Source organism: Globicephala melas, chromosome X (assembly GCF_963455315.2).
Source record: "Globicephala melas chromosome X, mGloMel1.2, whole genome shotgun sequence".
Taxonomy (NCBI): Eukaryota; Metazoa; Chordata; class Mammalia; order Artiodactyla; family Delphinidae; genus Globicephala; species Globicephala melas.
Window position 1 is genome coordinate 86,055,776 of NC_083335.1, and position 22,734 is coordinate 86,078,509.

At 39.9% G+C, this 22,734-nt stretch overlaps 1 protein-coding gene across 5 annotated transcripts in view; it reads right to left on the reverse strand.

Moving 5' to 3' along the window:
• Nucleotides 1-22,734, reverse strand: part of JADE3 (jade family PHD finger 3) — a 151,983-nt gene that overhangs the window by 77,627 nt on the left and 51,622 nt on the right. Inside the window, exon 1 of one of the 5 annotated variants that reach the window (XM_060292766.2) lies at nucleotides 15,069-15,097. The exons of the other annotated variants lie outside the window; for them this stretch is intronic. The gene's annotated coding sequence lies outside the window, so the exon portion shown is untranslated. Of the gene's footprint in view, nucleotides 1-15,068; nucleotides 15,098-22,734 lie in introns of those variants that run through there. 5 annotated transcript variants of the gene reach the window in all.

Here is a 22,734-nt window from a genome sequence, read left to right on the forward strand (position 1 = left end):
CTGAAGTTCTGGTCTTATGAACTCTGGCTAAAAGAGTGTCTCCATTTTCTATAATATTCTCTTCTTTAGATGAGCTACCAAACTGTTCATGACTGAGGGAGGTGCAGATTTTTAAGAATCTGTAAAATCTGGTGCTTTTTTTTCCCCCATGCCACACGGCTTGTGGGATCTTAGTTCCCCGACTGGGGATTGAACACGGGGCCCCAGCAGTGAAAGCACTGAGTCCTAACCACCGGACTGCCAGGGAATTCCCAAATCTTGTGGTTTTTAAACTATTACAGTAACAGTCATGTTTTACTATAGATGGAAACAAAAAATCTTTTATTATCAATAAAGAGTCTAGGAAACAGATTAACACCAATAACACCAGTCCTGGAAACTGGGTTGCTTATAATTTTTAGAAAAGAAAACAAAGCAAGCAAATTTTTGGGTCTGGGCTATTAAAGTCCACTGATTTATTTCTGTGACAGCACTGCTGTTTTAATTACTACAGGAAAATGACAAAGAACAGTAAATATCAGCAGAATAATTCCATGGTGGCAAATCTTTAGATCTGTCTTTATTACTTCTAATCACAACAACAGTCCTATAAACATCATTATCACCATTTTACAGATGAAATTGGGGCTCAGAAATGTTTAAATGACATGCTTGGAGCTACATGGCCACCAGAGGGCAGAGCTCAGGGCACTCCAAGTTGACCCTGAGACCTGAGGCAGGCTGGGGGGTTAACAGCAGGAATGCTGCCCCTTCTAAGCCCAAGACTCCTAAGCATAGCCTTGGAGGCCCACAGCGTTCCGGCTCCAATTTGTCAGGCTTCATCAGCTGCTTCCCCCCTGCCTCCTGCACATGCTATGCCTCATGTGATTCCATGAACATACCATCTTGTTTCATACTTGCCAGCCTTTGGACAGGGCTCTTCCCTCTGCCTACAGTCCCCTGCTTGTTAACCCGGACCATCCCATTTTCCCCCAACCTGGTCCGACCCATTTGTTAGATCTCCTCAGTGAGGTTCCCCAGATATGCCTCTCTCACAATTATTCACTCCTTTGCTTTCTATCCAAGCCTCTATACATGCTTCTGTCCATGTAAAATGCTCTTCATTTGCACTGTAAATATTCTTTACATGGTCAGCCCTGCCACAAGACCACAACCATCTTCAAAGCAGGAACTATGTCACATTCATCTCTTACTCCCAGGTCTCAGCACAGTGTCCTGCACAAAGTAAACATGCCCCACCCACATCCCCTTTACTAGCTAGCATACCCATCTCCCAGGTACTGCTTGTTGGCTGCTAATGGCTCACAGCTGTCCCTTTCCCCAAGGGCTGGAGTCCTGCCAGGGAGATTATACTCTCCCTGTCTCCCTCCCAGGGGCAGCCAGTAGCTCTACACCACCCCAACCATGCCCCTAACCAAAACAGGCTAATGCTAGACTATATCCTTACTTTAGCTTCTTCCTCTTCCCTGCCTTCTTGTCCTTGCTCCCTTATAAGTTTCTCCTGAGAGCAGTCCCTCAACAAATCATGTACGTTCAAATATGGTCTCACATTCTGCTTCCAGGCACCCCTAAAGACAACATGTGAAACTTCATTTGGTGGTACCCTTTAAAAAGTACTTTAGAATAAAATTTTTTGTTAAGCAAAACCAAGAATAAGTACAGTGCGATGTACCTCATTGCCTTACATTTGGATATATTATTCAGCTGTTTATTTTCTAGTCCTCTATTCAGCGTGCAGACTTTACAATGACATTATTTTCTTCCTTACCTCCCACAATGAGTATTTCTTTGTTTTGGCAGAAATGAAATGTGCACCAGCCCTTACATTGCACCCTTGAGAACAGTAATTTGAAGGCGGTTTTCAGATCTTATTCCTACTATAATCTCAACCAAAATGATTAACAGCATTCTGATTAATCTTAACAGTGACTGTAAGCCAGGCAAAATACAACTGTATAAAATAAATGCCTTCCTTGGGTGAAACTCCCTCTTAAAGGAGCACTGTCTGGAAGTCAACCCAACTAGGATTATTTGGGACTGGAATCTAAGTCTGTGGTTTGGTGGCTACTGGACTCCCCATTAATGTTCCCACAGAAGAGCAGGCGGCAGGAAAAGTGATTAACTCAAACACAGCCCTTTCTTTCCTTCTATACACCCACCAGACATACTTCTGAAATGCATGGTCAGTTCAAGGAGCCACTATTCACTGCCATCTGTGGGGCCATGCAGCAACTTAAAAATAATCTAAGGCTCTACTTTATACATATTCATACCCTTTGATCCAGGAATTCTACTTCCAACATTCATATTTGAAAAATAATCCAAAACACAGAAAATGATTTATGAACAAAATGTTCATTAAAACTCCCTAATAAAAACAATAGATGAAACCTAGCTATCAAACAAAAGAGGACTACTTAAAGTATATTAATATTATGGTATTTCACTCAATTATTTAAACATGGTACACAGGGAAACATTCATGTTAAAATGTTAAGTGGAGGGCTTCCCTGGTGGCGCAGTGGTTAAGAGTCTGCCTGTCAATGCAGGGGACACGGGTTCGAGCCCTGGTCTGGGAGGATCCCACATGTTGTGGAGCAACTAGGCCCGTGAGCCACAATTACTGAGCCTGCGCTCTGCAACAAGAGAGGCCGCGATAGTGAGAGGCCCGCCACTGCGATGAAGAGTGGCCCCCGCTTGCCGCAACTAGAGAAAGGCCTCGCACAGAAACGAAGACCCAACACAGCCATAAATAATAAAATAAATAAATAAAAATGTTAAGTGGAAAAACTATAAAAATTGGTCTTATAGCAAGATTGCACCTATGAAATAAAATATATAGAAAATAATGAAGGCCATAAACCAATTTACTAACATTAGTTGCATCAATAACACTGAAGTTTTCTGAGTGACAAAAACATTCTAATTTTTTCCATTCTCCACATTTTTACAGTACACATATAGGACATTTATAATTAGAAAAAAACTTCTAAGTTTTCAAAGTATTTGTTCCACACACCACTCACAAACGATGCAGCTGACCTGAAAAAACTGAAACTATGAAAAGTAGTTGTCACTGTCGTTCAAGATGGACATCAACCAGAGCTGGAAAAAACCCAGAAAAGCACAATACAATCAACTGGATAGAGGAGCCTCCATATTTATAAAGTTAGTCCCAAAAGACAAAATCCTACAGTTTGGAAAAGACAAATATCTAAAGTAGTGATTCCCAGCTGAAGGCAATTTTGTTCCCCAGGGACAATGTGGCAATATCTGGAGACATTTTTGGTTATCGCAACTGGGAAGGGGCAGCGTTACTGGCATCTTGGGGGCAGAGACCAGGGAGGCTGCTAAACATCCTGCAATGCACAGATTTATCTGGCCCAAAATGTCAATACTGCCAAGGTTGAGAAATCTTGCTCTAAAAGAATGAAGCAGTAAATCGATAAGAATCAAGACGAGTGTGGAAATTGTTGACTTTATTCACCCAATCACAGAGTTAAAGTAACAAAGGGGCAATCCCTGTAACCTAAAGGCAATTTTATCAAAAAGAAAGCAGGACTTTGAGCAATGTTTAGGGAACTTAGAGAACTCATCAGCTCAAGAAGTGGAACAGAATGAAAATGTAAACAGGTTCAAGAAGGACTGAGATAAAATCAGGGAGGATAAATCCATGATGGTATTTGGAAGTAATCCTTAAGTAAAGAAGCATCTAAAAGTCCAGCTCCCTTAGACTTTCAGGAAAATACCCTTCAGGGCCGTTAACAGAGACAGACGTTTGAGTTAGGCCACTGGTCAGACCAGAGCAGCACACTTCTTTTATTCTTAAGGATCAATTCCTGCTCATGCGGGCAAAGAAACTCCCAAACTATTCCTTAAACAGAAATCATAAATACTACAGATGTGTTTCTTGAGCTGATTACCTCTGCTCTGGGGTAAACAATACTAACCCCCTCCACACTGAGACCATTTGAGTCCACTGCCTATGCTTTAATTCAGAATTCACCCCTCTCTACAAAACAATTCAATCTATCACTGTTTCAGTGTCGTGGAAACAAAACTTCCCTTCAAGCCTGTTCACCTCAAATATCTTTTATCTTTACCACATTTCAGTACTCCAGTAACTAAAACCATAAATATTTAATTGAGTAAACAAAAAATAATCAGAAGAAAAAGAACATATCCTACATATTTTACTGCTTCTCCTTACCCCCCACAAATCTTTGTCTTTAAAAAAGAAGAGTTACCAGAAATTGGAGTCGGTGAACTTTTCTGTACTTTTTAAAAGAAGACTGCCTTCATCTCAGTCATTTTAAAGCTTGTTTTTAAAACTTAAGACACATCGTGTGACTCATGAGTCCCCTGTGACCAGATGAGAAGTCTGGAGGTCAACTCTTTCCCAAAGCCCTCAAAAAGCATTAAAGAAAAAAGAAGAAAATACCAATTTACCTAGGTAGGTTCCTGCCACTCAGTCAAGTATTTCTATGTCAACCACAGGTATCCCTGTTGCCAGGAAACAGGCTTACCCTCCTTAATGTTAACAAATTATTTGGGAATTTCAAACCTCCTGAGTAGAAATCATCTTGCATGGGAAGGCCACATTGGGAAGGGAGTTTAAAACAGGGTTCAGCAAACTTTTTCTGTAAAGGACCAGATAGCAAACATGTTTGGCTTTGTGGGCCATATGGTCTCTGTGGCAATTACTCAAATCTGTTATTGTAGCATGAAAGCAGCCACAGACAGTACATAAACAAATGATCATGGCTCTGTCCCAATAAAACTTTATTATACTAAAATTCAATTTTCACATGTCATGAAATATTATTCTTCATTTTTCAACCACTTAAAAATGTTAAAAACCATTCTTAGCTCACAGGCCATACAAAAACAGGTGGTAGGCTAGATTTGGCTCACAGGCCATAGCTTGTCACCCTCTGGTCTAAACTACAAGAAACCTTTCTTTTAATGAAAGAAAGAATACTGAAAATTGGAAGCATACAACTGAATTATCACTTTCCTAACACCGCTCCCTCCTTCCCAATCTCTCAGCCCACTGTTTGGCTAATAAAGACCTCACTGGAAGGTTTCAGCTTGGGTGGCCTATTCTGTGACATTATCTTGACAAATTTTAATGGTCCTAGACCCTTTCTAAATTAAAATCTGTTTTATGCCTTTTAAGCAAAAAGGCCCCAGTTCTAATAATTTTTTTAAAATTAGCAGTACGTTCCCTTTCTTTCTTTGTTTCTTTTTTGACTGTGCCACGTGGCTTGTGGGATCTTAGTTCCCTGACCAGGGATTGAGCCCGGGCCATGGCAGTGAAATCGTCAAGTCCTAACCACTGGACCGCCAGGGAATTCCCTACAATTTCTTTTTGATTTATATACATATGTTCAATAATTTCAACTACCCAGATAAATAAGCAGGCTTGGCATCTTAAGAATAAAGAGATACATGTACAAAGCATAAATCCTCTTAAGATAAAATACCATTTGCAAATAAGACCTCTTAAGAATAAAGTAAATCAACAAGAATAGCTTTTACTATGAAATACATAATTCTTTCTCCAGATAGAAACTCAAACAATTTTTTAAAAATAATGATTTCCACTATGTCTTATCTCTTGCTGTGAGTTGCTTCCACATTGAAATTTAGGCACATGTACCCCTAATACATTTACAATAACATCTACCTGATTTAAAGTGATCATCAGAATTTATTAGGAGAAAAGTATCTTTATCCCAGGTTTTAGAAACAATAACAGGTCTCACATGTAAGGTCAAACAAACAACCCCAAACTTACTGAGCAAGTGCAAATCCACCGTACATCAACTGTTAATAGTGTGTTAATAAAGGGCAGGCACTGCACTGGCCACCAGAATGGAAAAACCAAGTCCTTCGGCTCCCTCAGAGCCAGGGTCACAAGACCAGGTGCACTAGACACACTGTTACTGTGGCTTGGGTGATCACAGCCTAAAGCTGGTGACCAATGATGTGTGACAAACCAATCAGAGGGGGTTTTGGGGGTTAATCCCAAATCAATCAAGGTGGTGTGGGTGTGAAGTGGAGGGGGGTTGCAGTTGGGAACAGTTCACCTCTGGTCAGGGCTATACTGATGGCAAAAGGGCAGTCAGGCAGGGAAGTTAACCTACAAGGGAAAGGATCAGCACTGACTTTGAGGGCAACAAAAAGTGAGAGAAAATGAAACGACTACAAATTTTCCTCAGGAGAAATGAAAGGGGTGGGCCATAGATGCCAACACCAGTTAAACCCTGAGAAAATTATCTGGCCTCCACAGCAGAGGTTCTCAATTCCCATTAAACATTGGTATCACCTGGAGAGACTGTAAAATTCCAGTGCCCAAACTGCACCCATTGCCAATTAAGTCAGAATCTCTCTTTTCAAAGAACCATCTTTTTTGGATTCATTGTTTTTCTCTACTGTTTTTGTTTTCAATTACATTAACTTCTCTCTTCTTTATTATTTCCTTCCTCCAGTTTGCTCTGTGTTTATTTTGCTCTTCTTTTTTCTATTTTCTCAAGGTGGAAGCTTAGATTATTCATTTGCGACCTTTCATCTATTCCTCATATAAGCATTTAGTGCTATAAATTTCCACTCAGCACTGATTTAGCTACAACCTACAAGTTTTGATATGCTGTATTTTCATTTTCATTAAGGTCAGTGTATTTTTTTGTTTCCCTGAGACTTCCTCCTTGACCCATGGATTAATAAGAAGTGTGTTGTTTAAGTTCCAAGTGTTTGAAGACTTTCCTGTAGTCTGTTTTTCATTTCTAGTTTGATTCCATTATGGTCAGAGAATATACTCTGTATGATTTTAATTCTTTTATATTTGTTGGGGTTTGTTTTATGACCTGGGATATAGTCTACCTTGGTGAATGTTACATGTGCGCTTGAAAAGTAAGTATATAATGCTATTGAAGTTCCTACTGATAACTGTGGATTTATGTCTATTTCTCAGTTATGTCCAGTTTTGCTTCATGTACTTTGAAGCTCTGTTTGGTGCATACACATTTAAGATTGCCCTGTCTTCTGGGTGGATTGACCCTTTGAATCATTATGTAGTGCTCCTCTTTGTCCTTTGTAATTTTCTTTGCTCTGATGTCTAATTTATCTGATATTAGTATAGCCACCCCAGCTTTCTTTTGATTGGCATTTGCACGGTATGTCTTTTTCCATCTATTTACATTTAAACTACCTATATTGTTGCATTTAACTGGAATATGGTGAAATGTGTCTACTCCATCTTGTTTGGAACAGGAAATTTGCTCTCTATATTATTTTTGCAACTCCTCTCTAAATTTAGACACATTATCTCAAAATCTTTTATTTCAAAATAAAAATTTTAACTGTTAAAAAGTAAGTATATGATTAAAAGGGCATTTTTATTCATGTTCTTAACATGTTCGGAAAGTATTAAATTGTGAAAGGAAAAGAATCAACTTGTGGACTTGTGAGATTTTTCACTTACTGCACTCTCCCAGAGCAAGGAAACAAACAGGCTAAGAAACAGGTAAAACTTACAGGCCTGGGGGTAACTGGGAGGCTGCTCCCCTATCCACGGGCCATAAGAAGGAAAGTCAGTTGGTAACAAGGATGCAACTATTTTTCCTTAAAAGATAAATATTCACCACACCTGGTGCTTATTCTTGGGGGTGGGGGAGCTGTTTTTTCCAGTACTTGCATTTTTTAGTTTTTCTGTATGGATTTGTTTTACTACTTACTAGCATTTTGAAAAGGTTAACAGAGAGAATTTAAAATGTATAACTTGAAAAGGAATACAAGTCTAATTAATTAGTTATACCACTTGTCAGTTCTGTAACAGAAATGAGTGAGAAAGTTGGAAAGTACTGACTAAAATGTGGCTTTCTGAGAATTAGTTGAGTTCAGTAATTTACGCTGTTCATGCTTCAGTACCCCAGGAAGCCAGATTTGGATACAGATAAGTAGTCATTTGAGACAAACAGCAAAGTTTACCCCTGAATTGTTTTAAATGCTACCCAAAAGGACCACTAAAAGATCTAAGATGAGGACTAGAGAGCAGAGATGGAAACTAATTATCTCCTCTTGGCCCTAAAAAACCAAACTTCTATGTAAACTAAAAGCATCCATATAGGAATATGAATCACAGAGAAAAGGAAACAGATTTTTCTTCTCTATCCATTTCTCCTATAATCTCAGTGCTATTTTAATTATTCCAAGTAACAGTGTTTTACAAAAATGATGGACAGATAAAAAAAAACTCTCAAAAATTTGAAATAAAGGCTCTGTTGTTGCGTGTGGAAAGTGACTACCTTGTCAAAAATACCTGTGGACCCAGACCATGGTTGACTGTCATAGTGATGAGACGTTCCTGGACACCGAGACTCAATATTTTCTTATCTAAGAATCTGCAGTTTAATTTCATCCTTCAAGATCAAAGGCACATAAGTTAACTTGGCCCATTGATTTGATCAATCTATGGAGAGCTGCCAGGCAACACAAGTCCACAGAATAACTCATTAGTTTATAATGCTTAAATCAACTTTGGGCAAAGTGTTGAGAATTGAACAGAGCCTAAAACACCCAAAGACGCTCACCAACATATCTTTCTACACAGCTGACTAGAAAACATCTAATCTCTATTCGACCACTCCAGTGACAGGGAGCAACTATCTAACAAGGCAATCCATTCTAATTTTTAGACAGCTCTAAACAAAGAATAACTTTCTATGAATAGAAAAAAATCTGCCTTCATACTAAATTTTTACCTGTTAACAGATTTTTTTTTTACGTGTTAATTTTTACCTTTTAATTTGTACCTGTTACCTCCCTACCTTTATTCCCAAATTATCTCTTGACCTTACATAATTTTTCTCTATTTAATACCTAATTTCCTTCTTTCTCTTCTCTTGCAAACTCCTCAAAATGTAGTCTATGGTCTGTCCTCCCTTCCTTGCTCTCAGTCACTCCTCAATTACCTTCTACAGAGTTCTTGAAAAAGTCATCAGTCTGTGCACATTTCCCAACCCTCATCTCTAAGTACCTGTATGCTGCATTTGACATACTGATCACTCAGTCCCTCCCTCCCACTATCCCTCTCGAAACAGCTGCCTTGGTTTCCAAGGGCTTTTTCCGGGTTCCCTGTATTGCTCCCTAATATCCTTTTCTTCCTCTAACCATCTTGTGATGGTGTTTCCCCAAAGTGCCCTACTACACTAAACCCATGCTATGGCTCCCAGAATAGAAAGAAAGAGGGATGGGGGAGGGAGGAAGGAAAGGAAAAGATAAAAAAGAAAAAAAAAATCTAACACCCCCCTACCCATGCCCCTCCCCCCCACCCCACCCCCGCCAACCAAACACACCAACCTGAAAGGTGATCAACACTAAGGCCACTACCTTTTCTCCACTGGTTCTTCCTCCCTTCTAGTGGTCTCAGTTGGCACCCTCTATGTAGTTACAAAATCTAGAAAAATTCTCTTAACTATTTCCTTTCTCTCATCCTGGAACATCCTCATCAAACCCTGCCAAGTTAACGTCTGAAATAGTCTTCTAAATCAATAGTCCCATCCCATTTTAGCCTTCATTTTCCTAGGTTGGGACTTAACCATCTCCTGAAACTGAGACTGCAACAGTAGCTTCCTAACTGGTCTTGGGGCTCCTGATCTTGTTGCCCTCAAGTTCACCCTCCACCCAAATGCCAGAAACTTACCTGAAACACAAATTCGACCATGCCCCTTCATTGTTGGGACTTCAATGGCTTCCCTTTGCTCCTAGATCTTTATTAAGGTCCTCATCAAGGCCAACCTCCACAGTCAAGCTACACCTACTTCTGCAGCTTTATTCCTAAACACACTATGCTCCAGTTTTATGCTCTAACAATGCTGAACCTCTGCAGTTCCCACACCCATGTTGCATGCTTTATATAATCATACTATCCCTTCTGCCTGGAAGGCCCTCTTCTAACTTCCTCACTTTGCAAACACATAAACTCATCCTTATAAGGCTTAGCAAACATGTCACCTCTTCTAAAAAGCCTCCCTTGTCTGACTCACCCCCTTGACGATCTCAACAGCAGTATGCTCTGAATGGGCTGTGTACAGCACCATCACTAACATAAACGATTTTGTAATCACTGATATATATTTAAAAATCTCCAACTAGAATATGAGTTCCTACCAGGTATGGCTAGATTTTTTAAAAACTTATAATGCAAGTTATTCTTGCTTTAGCTCTTTGAAAATAAACTTTAAAGTCACTCTAAAATGATTCTCATTGGGAGTAAATTTATTTGCTGGGTGCTAATTTGGACAACTGTTCTCACTTTGAAATTTTACTTTGTAAGCTAACCTTGGAGGAAGTTCATTTCCCTCCTTCATTCACCCTCTCCATTGAGAGTTGCTTCCTCCCAGCATTTTCAATCCCATCCTACCAATAGGGATAAAAGTACAGATTTAGACAGTAAGCCAATAATACATTTGCATCTGGCCCCGAGTCTCTCTCTGCTCTCCTGCCTGCCACTACAAATATAAGTAACATCTTTTTCCGTCTCTGTTCATGAGCAGTCCTTGACTTTGCACAGCCAGGGATCATTTCCTCCAATCAGTGAGTGCTTTGATTTCCACTGTCTATAGAAATACAATTCCCAGCCATCTCTACCTTTCTCTGGATCTAGAGTCCAGTACATCAGTAAATAGCGGCCCATGACTAACAATCTCCACTTAACTGTTTGATCTGTTTCTGGTCCAGAGATTTATCTTTTCTTTTTCTTTTTTCTTTTTTTTTTGGCGGTACGCGGGCCTCTCACTGTTGTGGACTCTCCCGTTGCGGAGCACAGGCTCCGGACGCGCAGTCCCAGCGGCCATGGCTCACGGGCCCAGCCGCTCCACGGCATGTGGGATCTTCCAGGACAGGGGCACGAACCCGCGTCCCCTGCATTGGCAGGCAGATTCTTAACCACTGCGCCACCAAGGAAGCCCCAAGATTTACCTTTTCTTGATCACAGATATGTCTTTCTAATTTTTTATTTTATCTATTATCACTTTATTTAGAGAGGAGATATGAGTTTGAAGCATGAAATCAGAGCCATCTTGGCCAAAAGCCCTTAGGTTTAAATTTTACAAGTACTACATAATCTTTTAGAGCAGGGGTCAGCAAACTATGGCCTGTAGGCCAAATCTAGCTCACTGCTTGTTTTTGGTATGGCCCATGAGCTAAGAATGGCCTTTACAGTTTTTAATTGTTGGAAAAAATCAAAAGGATATTTTATGACATGTAAAAATTATGTAAAATTCTTATTTCAGTGTCGATGAAAAAAGTTTTATTGGAATACAGCCATGCCCATTCATTTATTCTGTTTCAGTTTATCAATTGCTATGTAACCACTGTAAAATATAGTGGCATAAAGCAACCATCATTTTATCATCTCACAAATTCTGTGAATCGGGAATTCAGGTGAAAAACAGCAAGGATGGCGTTTTTCTACTCCATGATGTCTGGGATCTCAGCTGCAAAGACTCAAAACAGCTGGAATCATCTGGAGGATTCTTCACTTCACTCAGCTGGCCCCTTTGACAGGGATGACTGGGCTTAGCAGAGAGTACCTCTGAAGTGCCCACACAAGGCCTCTCAGCACAGTAGTCTCAGGGTAGTCAGGCTTCTTACATGGCAGCTCAGGGTTCCCAGCATAAATGTTCTAATGAACAAGGCAGAAGCTGCACTGCCTTTTATAACTTAGTCTCAGAAGTCACATACTCTGTTGTATTGGCTGAAGCAGTCACAAGCCCACCCAGATTTAACTCAAAGGAGACATGGGCCCTACCACCTGATGAGACTAGTGTCAAAGAATCTACAGCTTTGTTTTAAATTTCCATTTATGTTCTTCATGTCATTTAGTAGAAAGGGTCCAGTTAGTGACTTTGATTTAAAATGTGAGGCTCTCTTCAATAAGTGGTGCTGGGAAAACTGGACAGGTACATGTAAAAGAATGAAATTAGAACACTCCCTAACACCATACACAAAAATAAACTAAAAGTGGATTAAAAACCTAAACGTAAGGCCGGACACTATCAAACTCTTAGAGGAAAACATAGGTAGAACACTCTATGACATAAATCACAGGAAGATTCTTTTTGACCCACCTCTTAGAGGAATGGAAATAAAAACAAAAATAAACAAATGGGACCTGATGAAACTTCAAAGCTTTTGCACAGCAAAGAAAACCATAAACAAGACCAAAAGACAACCCTCAGAATGGGAGAAAACATTTGCAAATGAAGCAACTGACGAAGGATTAATCTCCAAAATTTACAAGCAGCTCATGCAGCTCAATATCCAAAAAACAAACAACCCAATCCAAAAATGGGCAGAAGACCTAAATACACATTTCTCCAAAGAAGATATACAGATTGCCAACAAACACATGAAAGAATGCTCAACATCACTAATCATTAGAGAAATGCAAATCAAAACTACAATGAGATATCATCTCACACCAGTCAGAATGGCCATCACCAAAAAATCTAGAAACAATAAATGCTGGAGAGGGTGTGGAGAAAAGGGAACCCTCTTGCACTGTTGGTGGGAATGTAAATTGATACAGCCACTATGGAGAACAGTATGGAGGTTCCTTAAAAAACTACAAATAGAACTACCATATGACCCAGCAATCCCACTACTGGGCATATACCCTGAGCAAACCATAATTCAAAAAGAGTCATGTACCACAATGTTCATTGCAGCTCTATTTACAATAGCCAGGACATGGAAGCAACCTAAGTGTCCATCAACAGATGAATGGATAAAGAAGATGTGGCACATATATACAATGGACTATTACTCAGCCATAAAAAGAAATGAAATTGAGTTATCTGTAGTGAGGTGGATGGACCTAGAGTCTGTCATACAGAGTGAAGTAAGTCAGAAAGAGAAAAACAAATACCGTATGCTAACACATATATATGGACTCTAAAAAAAATAAAGGTTCTGAAGAACCTAGGGGCAGGACAGGAATAAAGATGCAGATGTAGAGAATGGACTTGAGGATATGGGGAGGGGGAAGGGTAAGCTGGGACAAAGTGAGAGAGTGGCATGGACTAATATATACTACCAAATGTAAAATAGATAGCTAGTGGGAAGCAGTCGCATAGCACAGGGAGATCAGCTCGGTGCTTTGTGAACACCTAGAGGGGTGGCATAGGGAGGGTGGGAGGGAGACGCAAGAGGGAGGAGAAATGGAGGTATATCTATATGTATAGCTGATTCACTTTGTTATAAAGCAGAAACTAACACACCATTGTAAAGCAATTATACTCCAATAAAGATGTTTAAAAAAATAAAATAAAATGTGAAGCACATTCAGGTATCAGAGCATCCAAGTCCCCCCCCCCGAAACTCAGCTTCACAAAAGGACTATCATATGGTGGCCCTGACTTGTGAACGATTTTAATACTTTCTTATTTGTTTTTGATCAGTCTTTAACCCTGTGAATACGAATTATGTGATTATACAGAACACATGAGTTTTAAATGTTACAGGAGTAACTGAAGCCTTTAAGAAGAGTAATCTGTATTTGTCCGATAGACAGCAAAAATGGTCTCAATTCTCCGCCTTCTTTATCTATGCCCTTTCAAGGTGATTTTGAAGCTCCTTCCCATTCCCTGAATCTGGACTGGCTTTATGACTTGCCTAGGCCAACAAAATGCAGCAGAGGTGATGCTGTGCCAGTTCTAAGCTTAGGCCTCAAGAGGCCTTGCTGCTTCTATTCAGTCTTAGAAACCTGCCCAGCTATCATGAAAACAAGCCTGGGCTAGCCTGCTGCAGGATAACAGATGTATAGCTCAGTACTCCTACCCTCTACCATTGTCCCAGTTGGCAGCCAGCCAACCGCAAAAAGCAGAGCTCCCTGCTGACCTGTAGCTGACCACAGACATAAGGGAGACCAACTAAGAACAGAACTGCTCAGCTGAACCGAGCCCAAATGGCCAACTCACAGAATAATGAGCTAAACAGATAATTACTATTTTGAGCCACTAACTTTTGAAGTGGCTAGGTGTACAACAAGAGTCAACTGACAGAATTTAGAAGTTAGTTTTTAATGATTAAATATAGAATGGAAATTTCATCACACACCACAGTCCTACTACACTAAATCACTTTAGACATTGAATAATTCTCCAAAGCAGGCACTACTGCTGGGCTCCACTGAGAAGGGCACTCTAGCTAATGCCAAGATCACAGAGGGGGTCAAACACCTGACCCCAAAGAAGAAATTTATAATAACGGCCATGCAAATAACAAATGTCATTGCATACACAAGTCTCTCATCCTACCTGATGCCAAGGTAGCCATAAGGTACCTCCTCAGACCAGAGGCAGTGGCACCTGCAATCAGCAGTTAACCATTTAACTAGTTAATATGTCCCACACTGCTAATATCTCACCTGAAGAGAACTTAGCATTGCCATTAGAATCCCTATTCTTTTTAGTTATAATCCCCATCCTCTATTTGCACACTGTTACTCTTCAGTGCATTCCAGTAAAGACAGGGCAGTTACCAACTCAAAAGATTAACTACACAGATGTATGTAACTATGAAGTAATTTTAAAAAAACCAAATATACCAGAATTCACACATCCAATTACAGGCTGACTTCCAAGAGACCCTCTGAGGCAAATGCAATTCCTCAAAACACTTAGGACATTTTCTACTTTGATTTGCTTTCTGTCCCTTTGGTGTATCATATTTCTCTGAGTAAGGTCAATGGAAGCAATTTTTCTTCCTTTGAAAGTGAATTTCACTTTTGGAAACAATCAAATGTTATTCAAAGTCCATTGAAATGGGCATGCAGTTGAGGTATGTAAAACCAGTTTTAGTCAGTAACAAGCTCGGAAAATAAACTGCAAGACTGATTTACAATTCCAGTTCTACTGTCATCAGCTGGCAGGTTAAAACTCTAAAAGCACAAAACCTTCAATGGCTCCCTACTGCTCACAGCACACATTTCAGACTCCTAGGCTTAGTATCCAAGGCTAAGCTTGGATACTAGGCTAAGCCACAATGTGGCCACAGCTCACCTTTCCAGTGTTATTTTCCTTGCATGGTCTCTTCTCTAGGGAAGCTAAGCCACTCACTGCTCCCCACTCACATGTCCTGGTGCTTTCCTGCACACATGCTTCTGTTCACACTCCTTCCCTGGACCACCTTCTATGTCCATGTCATCTGTCTCTGTACCTGATACAATGCCCAACATTGTAAATAACTCAAATAAATACTTATTGAATGAATGAAGTGAATAACCAATTCCTCGTGTGGCTTAGTATATGGCTCTAAAGGTAATTCCAAAAAGGAAAGCCCCAAAAACATTCTGAGCAAGGGAATAAGTAGCTAGCCTCCCACGTGCATTTTGAGAATGAAATTATGAAATGTTGGAATAGTAACTGATTTATAGTCAGGCCTAATGACTGCCTAAGAAAGCCCAGTGAATCAGGTACTGAGCCAGAAATGAACTAAAAATTCCAGGCTACTCCAGTCTATCTAGACCACTGATCACAATGCCACTGTATTTAAGACAGCAGGCCTTGGGGTTTTGGTTTTCTTTGGGATTCTCTCTCAAGAATATCCAAGTTAAAAACAAACACTACTTTTGGATATATATCTAGAAGTGAGATTGCTGGATCATAGGGTAGCTGTATTTTTAATTTTTTAAGAATCTGCATACTGTTTTCCATAGCGGCTGCACCATTTTACATTCTCACCAACAGTGTGGGAGTAAAGAGTTCTAATTTCTCCATATCTTCACCAACACTTACCTTTTTAAATATATAATAGCCATCCTAACAGGTGTGAGGTGATATTGTGGTTTTGATTTGCATTTCCCTGATGATTAGTGATGTTGAGCGCCTTTATATATATACCTGTTGGCCATATATATCCAAAATAATTCAAGTCAGGATCTCAAAAGAGATATTGGCACTCCCATGTTCACTATAGCATTATTCACAATAGTCAAGATATAGAAACGACCCAAATGTCCATTTGACAGATGAATGGATAAAGAAAATGTGTTATATACACACAATGGAATACTAACCTTAAAAAAGAAGGGAATGCTTTCATTTGCAACAACATGGATGAACCTGGAGGACATTATGCTAAGTGAAATAAGCAAGGACAAATACTTCATGATTCCACTTATATGACATATCTAAAATAGTCAAACTCACAGATGCAGACAATAGAATGGTGGTTGCCAGGGACTGTGAAGAGAGGAAAATGGGGAATTATTGTTCAATGAGTGTAAAGTTTCAGTTATGCAAGATGAATTAAGTTCTAGAGATCTGCTATACAACACAGTGTCTATTAATAATACCATATTGTGCACTTAAAAATTTAAGAGGGTAGATCTCATGTTAAGTGTTCTTATCACAAAAAAAAGAGGCACAAGGAATCTTTTGGAGGTAGCTATTACCTTGATTGTAGTGATGGTTTCATGGGTATATGCATTAAGTCCAAACACATCAAACTGCATACATTGAAAATGTGCAGTTTTTATATATCAATTATACTTCCATAGAGCTGCTAAAAAACACGTTTGATAAGTGCGGATTAATGTCATAAATTATAAAGAAAAGACTTTCTAAGAATTTATGAGATCTTTCCCCCTCTGATGAAGTTAAGTCCAAAAAAATAATAAGCTGAGAATATTTTCAAAGCATTTGTGTGGTGAAATTAGATGTATTAGGTTAAACCATATGAAATTGCCATTGTTGTAGGTAAAAATGTTTGAGTATCAGCAATTTCATATGGTTCAGTCTAATACTGCAGGATTTTGCTCACGAACAAAAATAAAGAAAAGGCTCCTTCCTTTGCTTCTCTTCTTTTGTCTCCAAAGCCCTCACACACTCTGGAAAACCTTAATTCCTATGAACTTTTGAGGACTTAAAATAAACAAAGAAAGAATACATGAAGCCTCGCCTATACATACATTATTTCTTAGTTCAAAACACCTAGTTTCCTTTAGGAGTTGTATTCCAGTTACCAGACTCAAGGTAATTGGCCTGTGAGTCCCCAGCGGGGTGTTAGGTCTCTCCACCTACATCTCAAATTTCTAGGTCAGATCTGAGCACCACCCTCTGCCCATGTTCCGTTTACACACTGCAAATAGGCCATCACACCCAGGATTCCTGAATGTTGTTTAATGCAAGATGAGGTTGTTGACAAAAAGGCGTCTGATCATTATTATCAGTGTGGGCTTGGGAGTGGGGGGGACTTGATTTTATTCTCACTTTTGCTGCTTTTCCTGCCCCAGCATTGCAGCCAGCTGGCTAGACTATCGTCTCTGGGTCTCTTGTCAATCAGAGCAGGAGAAGAAGGCTCCTAGGTAGGATTTCTAGCCTTGCATCTGTGGCTGGAGTGGTGAGGCAGTTACCCTCCATCTTCCTGGGCAGCGGCAACAAGACCCTGTGAGGAGGCGCAGGTGCTACGACTAACTGGCACACTCCCAAGCCACAGTCAACCCCATGTGCTCAGAACAGAGGCTCAATTTTAATCCTTCTGAGACACCATTTCAGGAATCAGCCAATACACGGACATGTAATCAATGTAATGCTTTTGTGTGCTCATGTAGGTCTTGAACTTATGAATTTCTGCATTAAAAATTTTAGAATTTTCTGCATAGAAATTTACCCAAGACAAATATAAATGCAATCTCTTTTTAATGGTAAATGTTATTTCATGGGAAACAGTGAATACATAATTTCAGCTTCAGCGGTCAGAAGATCCTGTGCTTTCAAGTTTACTGTTAGAAATGCAAAACAGGGACAGCAGAACTCCATCATCCCACCTCTGTTCCTTCAGTACAGGATGTTTTCCTCTTTCAAAGGTTTTTTTTTAAAAAAAAAAAAACTAAGATCTTTCATCTAGTGTTTTAAATAACCAATTTTCTCTATTTCTCCAAGAAGATTATTGCATGGTCTAATTAAGTTTTCCCTTAGGAAATATCATCCCTGACATGCAAAGGAAGACAAAACAATGGTGGTAGATTGTGGAAATAGGAATATTTTTACCAACTAAAAAACTGTAAAACTCAAAAGTGCCAAAATCACCCCTAAGCTATTAATATGCAATGATTTGAAATATCAGCAATTCACAGGAGGGAGACTGGTAAAGAGTTCACTATTTACTTACTGTTTTTTTTCCACGTTCTGAATTCAGAACCCCACATTCCTACTTTGACAGTTGACAGCATCCCAACCACCCAAAAACAAGTTCAGAGAGTTCCACTGAAGACAGTATAAATGATGCTTGCTTTTGCATGACCTGTCTCAGAAGTAAAGCAGAGAAGGAACTGAGTTTCACGTGTTCACTCTTACAGAACTCATCAAAGAACTCGATAAAGGTTTGATGAAGGAACTTGGGCTGAAATTTGGGAAACCTGGCTGTTACATCAAATTTCTAGTCCATTACCACACTATTTTATGATAGTGGCTTTGTATAGATAGTTGTATTCTGGTGAAGCAAACTCTCCTCACAAATTCTTGTGACGATTCTCGGGCATTTATTCTTCCCCAAACGCAAATCTGATCATGACTCCTTAGTGTAAAACCTTTCCATTGCTCCCCAGTGCTCAAAGGTTCCCTTGCAGGCCTCTGCAAGACTGAGGTTTAGTAGAGTGGAGAGTACAAGTTTGGGACCAAAGCTGACTGCACAAAAGGAGAGGAGAGTCAGTGCCACCACCAGAGAGTCCCTTTCTCTGCCCTAGTTCCTCACCAGGCTCACTCTCTCCTTTGAAAATAAGTGTTGAAAAGTACTTAAGAATGGTTTTGCAAGGGTGCTGTGTCAGGGGTCCCCAAGACCACCCCAAGTTCTGTGATTCACTAGGAAGATTCACAGAATTGAGCATATAACCACACTCATCGCCTATGATTTATTACGGTGAAGAAATACAAAGCAAAATCAGTGGAGGGAAAAGGCACCTGGGGTGAAATACAGGGGAGACCAGACACAAGTTTCCAAGAGTCCTCTCCCAGTAGAGTTACACAGGATACACTTAATTTCCCTAGCAACAAGTTGTGACAACATACATGAAGTGTAGTCTGCTAGGGAAGCTCATTAGGGACTCAGTGCCCAGGGTTTTGATTGGAGGTTGGTCACATAGGCTCCCTCTGATTGGCAATATCAAAATTCTAGACCTCAAGAAGGAAAGTAAGTGTTCAGCAGAAACTGCACTATTTATATAAACAGTTCAGGCACATTGAGCCACCCTTATCAGTTCTGGGAATGGTGGGAATCCCCCTGAAAGTCAAGTTCCAGATGCCAGCCAAGGGACCTTTCAAAGACAGGCCTGCTATGACAACACTTTTTTGCACAGATGCCAATCATTAGCCTGGCTGGGCACCAACATGTCTTGCCCAGGCTTGGATGGGGTAAATAAAACCATGAGAGTTCTCTGAGCAGGGTACTAAGGGAGTAGGAATGGAGGGGCACCTACCCTCTCCCATTGGCAGGAAGGATTGCTTCCTGGGAGAGGCAATGCCTGAGCCAGGTCTGGACATGTGACAGATATTGTGGTGCTCCTAGATTTAAATTCCAACCAGGTGGGTGATCTTGGCTAGTTAATTAACTAGACTAAGAAGTTTTTAGGAAGTGAGTTACCCACATAGACTAGGGCTATTTGTATGGCTTCCAAACCTCTTGCCAAGCCATGAGGCATTGCTCAAGTGGTACCAACCTACTTCTCCAGCCCCACATGTGCCTCTCTGCTCCTTCAGTCTCTGTGATCTAACCATACTGGCCTTCTTTCAGTGCCTGGAATATGCCCCCTTCTACCTCCAAGGCTCTGTACATTCTACCTCCCTCCCCCAATTGCTTGTCATCAACCTTCCTACCTACTTCACATAGCTAACTCATACTCATGTCAGATTTCAATCCAAAAAACACTTCCTTAGGGCAGGCTTCCCTAACCTGCCCCAGAGTAGGTCAGAACCCCTGTCATTTGCTTTCCAGCACCAGTAACTTCTCCTTTATTATTGTGAGCACATTAAAGTCCATTTTTTAAACGCTTATACACTTCAAGAAGGCAGATTATATCTTGATCAATATATATATTGATTATGTTATATCAATACGACTATGTTGTTCAGTGTAATAACAACCCCTGAGCCTAATATGGTGCCTATCATATAGTGGGCACTCGGCAAATACATGAAAGAGGAGTGAATGAGGGCTCACTCTCAGTCCATGTAGTCAGGTTGAGGGCAATCTCTGCCCTACTTCCTAACACATACACACCTCCTGGGGCTAAGGTATATGAACCAGGCTAAATCAACAAGTCATCCAAAGGTTCTGACAGAAGTATTGGAAAAGAAGCACTGCATCTGCTGCAGATAGCATGCCTGAGAGTGAGCGAAACTAACTCAGAGGAAAGCAAAGGTGAGGGAAGGAGAATCAGGGATGTGATGAGTGAGAGGATGCAGCCATTCCTAAAGGCAGCAGTCCATGGGGCTATTCATTTACCAGTAAACTTTCTTTTTGTTTCTTAGGCTAATCTGAGTTGGGATCCTGACACATGTAACTAAGAATCCTAATACAAAAATGGTAACAGGAATTAGACATGTAGTTGGTCCCAAAGAACAAGAGAAAGACCATCAACAAGTCTAACTTGTAATGACCTGAGCTACTGGCCTAGGGAATCCTTATAATTCCTAGAACTATGAACAGGTTTGGTTCTGGTGCAGGAAGAAAAGACACTGAGTGGGGAGTAGAGCACAAGCATCCTGGCTGCTCATAATCCTAAAAACCACCTTGTTCCTCTCCCCAGGAATAAAAGACTATTTGCAGCTATGACAGCAGAATCACTTCCTTTCATCTATGAAAACTCACAGAAACCAGACCTCCCAACAGACTGGAGAGAGCCAAAAAATCTCCCTTATTTTCAAAGGGGTGGAGCATAATCATTACTAATAAAAAGCTTGAAATCTCACTCCAAACTAAATTCTAGATCAGATTAATAAAGCACTGGTTGGATAAGCACTTGATAATCACTAACTGCCAGGATAGGCTCTCTAAAATTATTACATGCCCAACTTACCCCAGACTCCTTTCTGTTCCAGTCACTCAATTCATTTATTGGGATAATTCTTTATAGGTAGAGTATATGTGGTGCAGCTGACGAAGGCCACCAGGATTTTCCGCTTGATAAGATGAAGAATCCTGAAGACAAGTAAACCTGAAAGGTGTCTCATGGTGGGACACAGAGCTATGCCCTTGGCCCTGTGCTGATCAAAATTTTGATCAGTAATGTAGATGAACCTAGGATTACTGACCTAGGAAGGGTGATATTAGAGTAAAGGGGAGAATTCAAAAGCTAATATGATAAGCAAAAATAGGATGAAATTTAACTAGAACATATGTAAAGCCACTGCAATTTAAAAAACTCCTAAATACAGGATGATAGATGTTCAGTCTTCTATGCCAGCAAATACCCCAGGGTGATGCAGCTACTCAGCCTGGGCTACATTTGGAAATATATCATCTACCTCAGTTGGACAACAACAGGACAACCAAGTTCCAGTCTGAGTATCACAGAGAAACAATGACTGACAAAAGTGAATCCAAAGATGGGAATCAAGGTTAGTAAAAAGTTTGGGAATCATGTCACACAAATGACAGTTGAAAGAGTGAGAATGTAAATTGATATAGCCACTTTAGATAGCAAAGACAGAATCCTGTAAAACTGAAAATATCCGTACACTGTGACCCAAACAATCCTACTTCTAGATACACATCCTGGAGAAACTCTCACAAATTTATACAATTACCAACAGAGAATTGTTTATAACAGCAAAATTCAGGAAGTCCTTAAGCTTCTTCTGTCAGTAGGAGAATGGCTACACAGAATAAGGTCTACTCACACTCGGGGATACTTTGCAGCCACTAAAAACAATGATGTAGGTCTACTTATAAATCAGGATGGGCTAAGTTTGCAAATTAACAAAAGGAACCTAAAATCCGAGTGGCTTAATACAAGCAAAGTCTATTTATTCATATGCTACATGCTTAAAAAGTGAGTTGGCAGGAAAGTTCAAGTAGTTATTCTCAGACCCAGGCTGACAGAGAGACCTCATCTCTATCTGCCAGGGGAATTAAATGTGGTAAATCTCATACTGGCTCTTAAAACTTCCATTTGGAAGTGCACCCGTTACTTTTGCTGACATTTCATTGACCAAAGCAAATCACATGGCCACACCTAACTTCAGAAGAGGCAGAACTACAATCCGACCATATGCCCAGATGGCAGACAGCCAAAATATCTTATGTCATACATATAATGACTAATACAATACATAGTATGGAAAGATTAATACAAAACATATGAAAAGATCTAAGACATTTGCTGTATGGACAAAACATATAGACACACCCATAATAACACCATTTGTGTAAATTAAAACAAATCTATATGTTGTTTATACACACCTATATATGCATGACACTGCGAGGGAGGAGGTGGACACTAGAAGGGGTGATCAAAGGGGAAATAATCATTTCTGTAATGTTTTAATTCCTCTATTTAAGAAAAAGAAAAATATGACAAAATCTTAATTGTTGATAATTCTGGCTGGTGGAGAATATGAGTGTTCATTATATTATTCTTTGAATTTTCCACTGCATTAAAAAGCCTTGAATTAAGCTGTTGAAAGAACCAGGAATTTTTTTAGCCTGAGAAGATCACAGATGCGA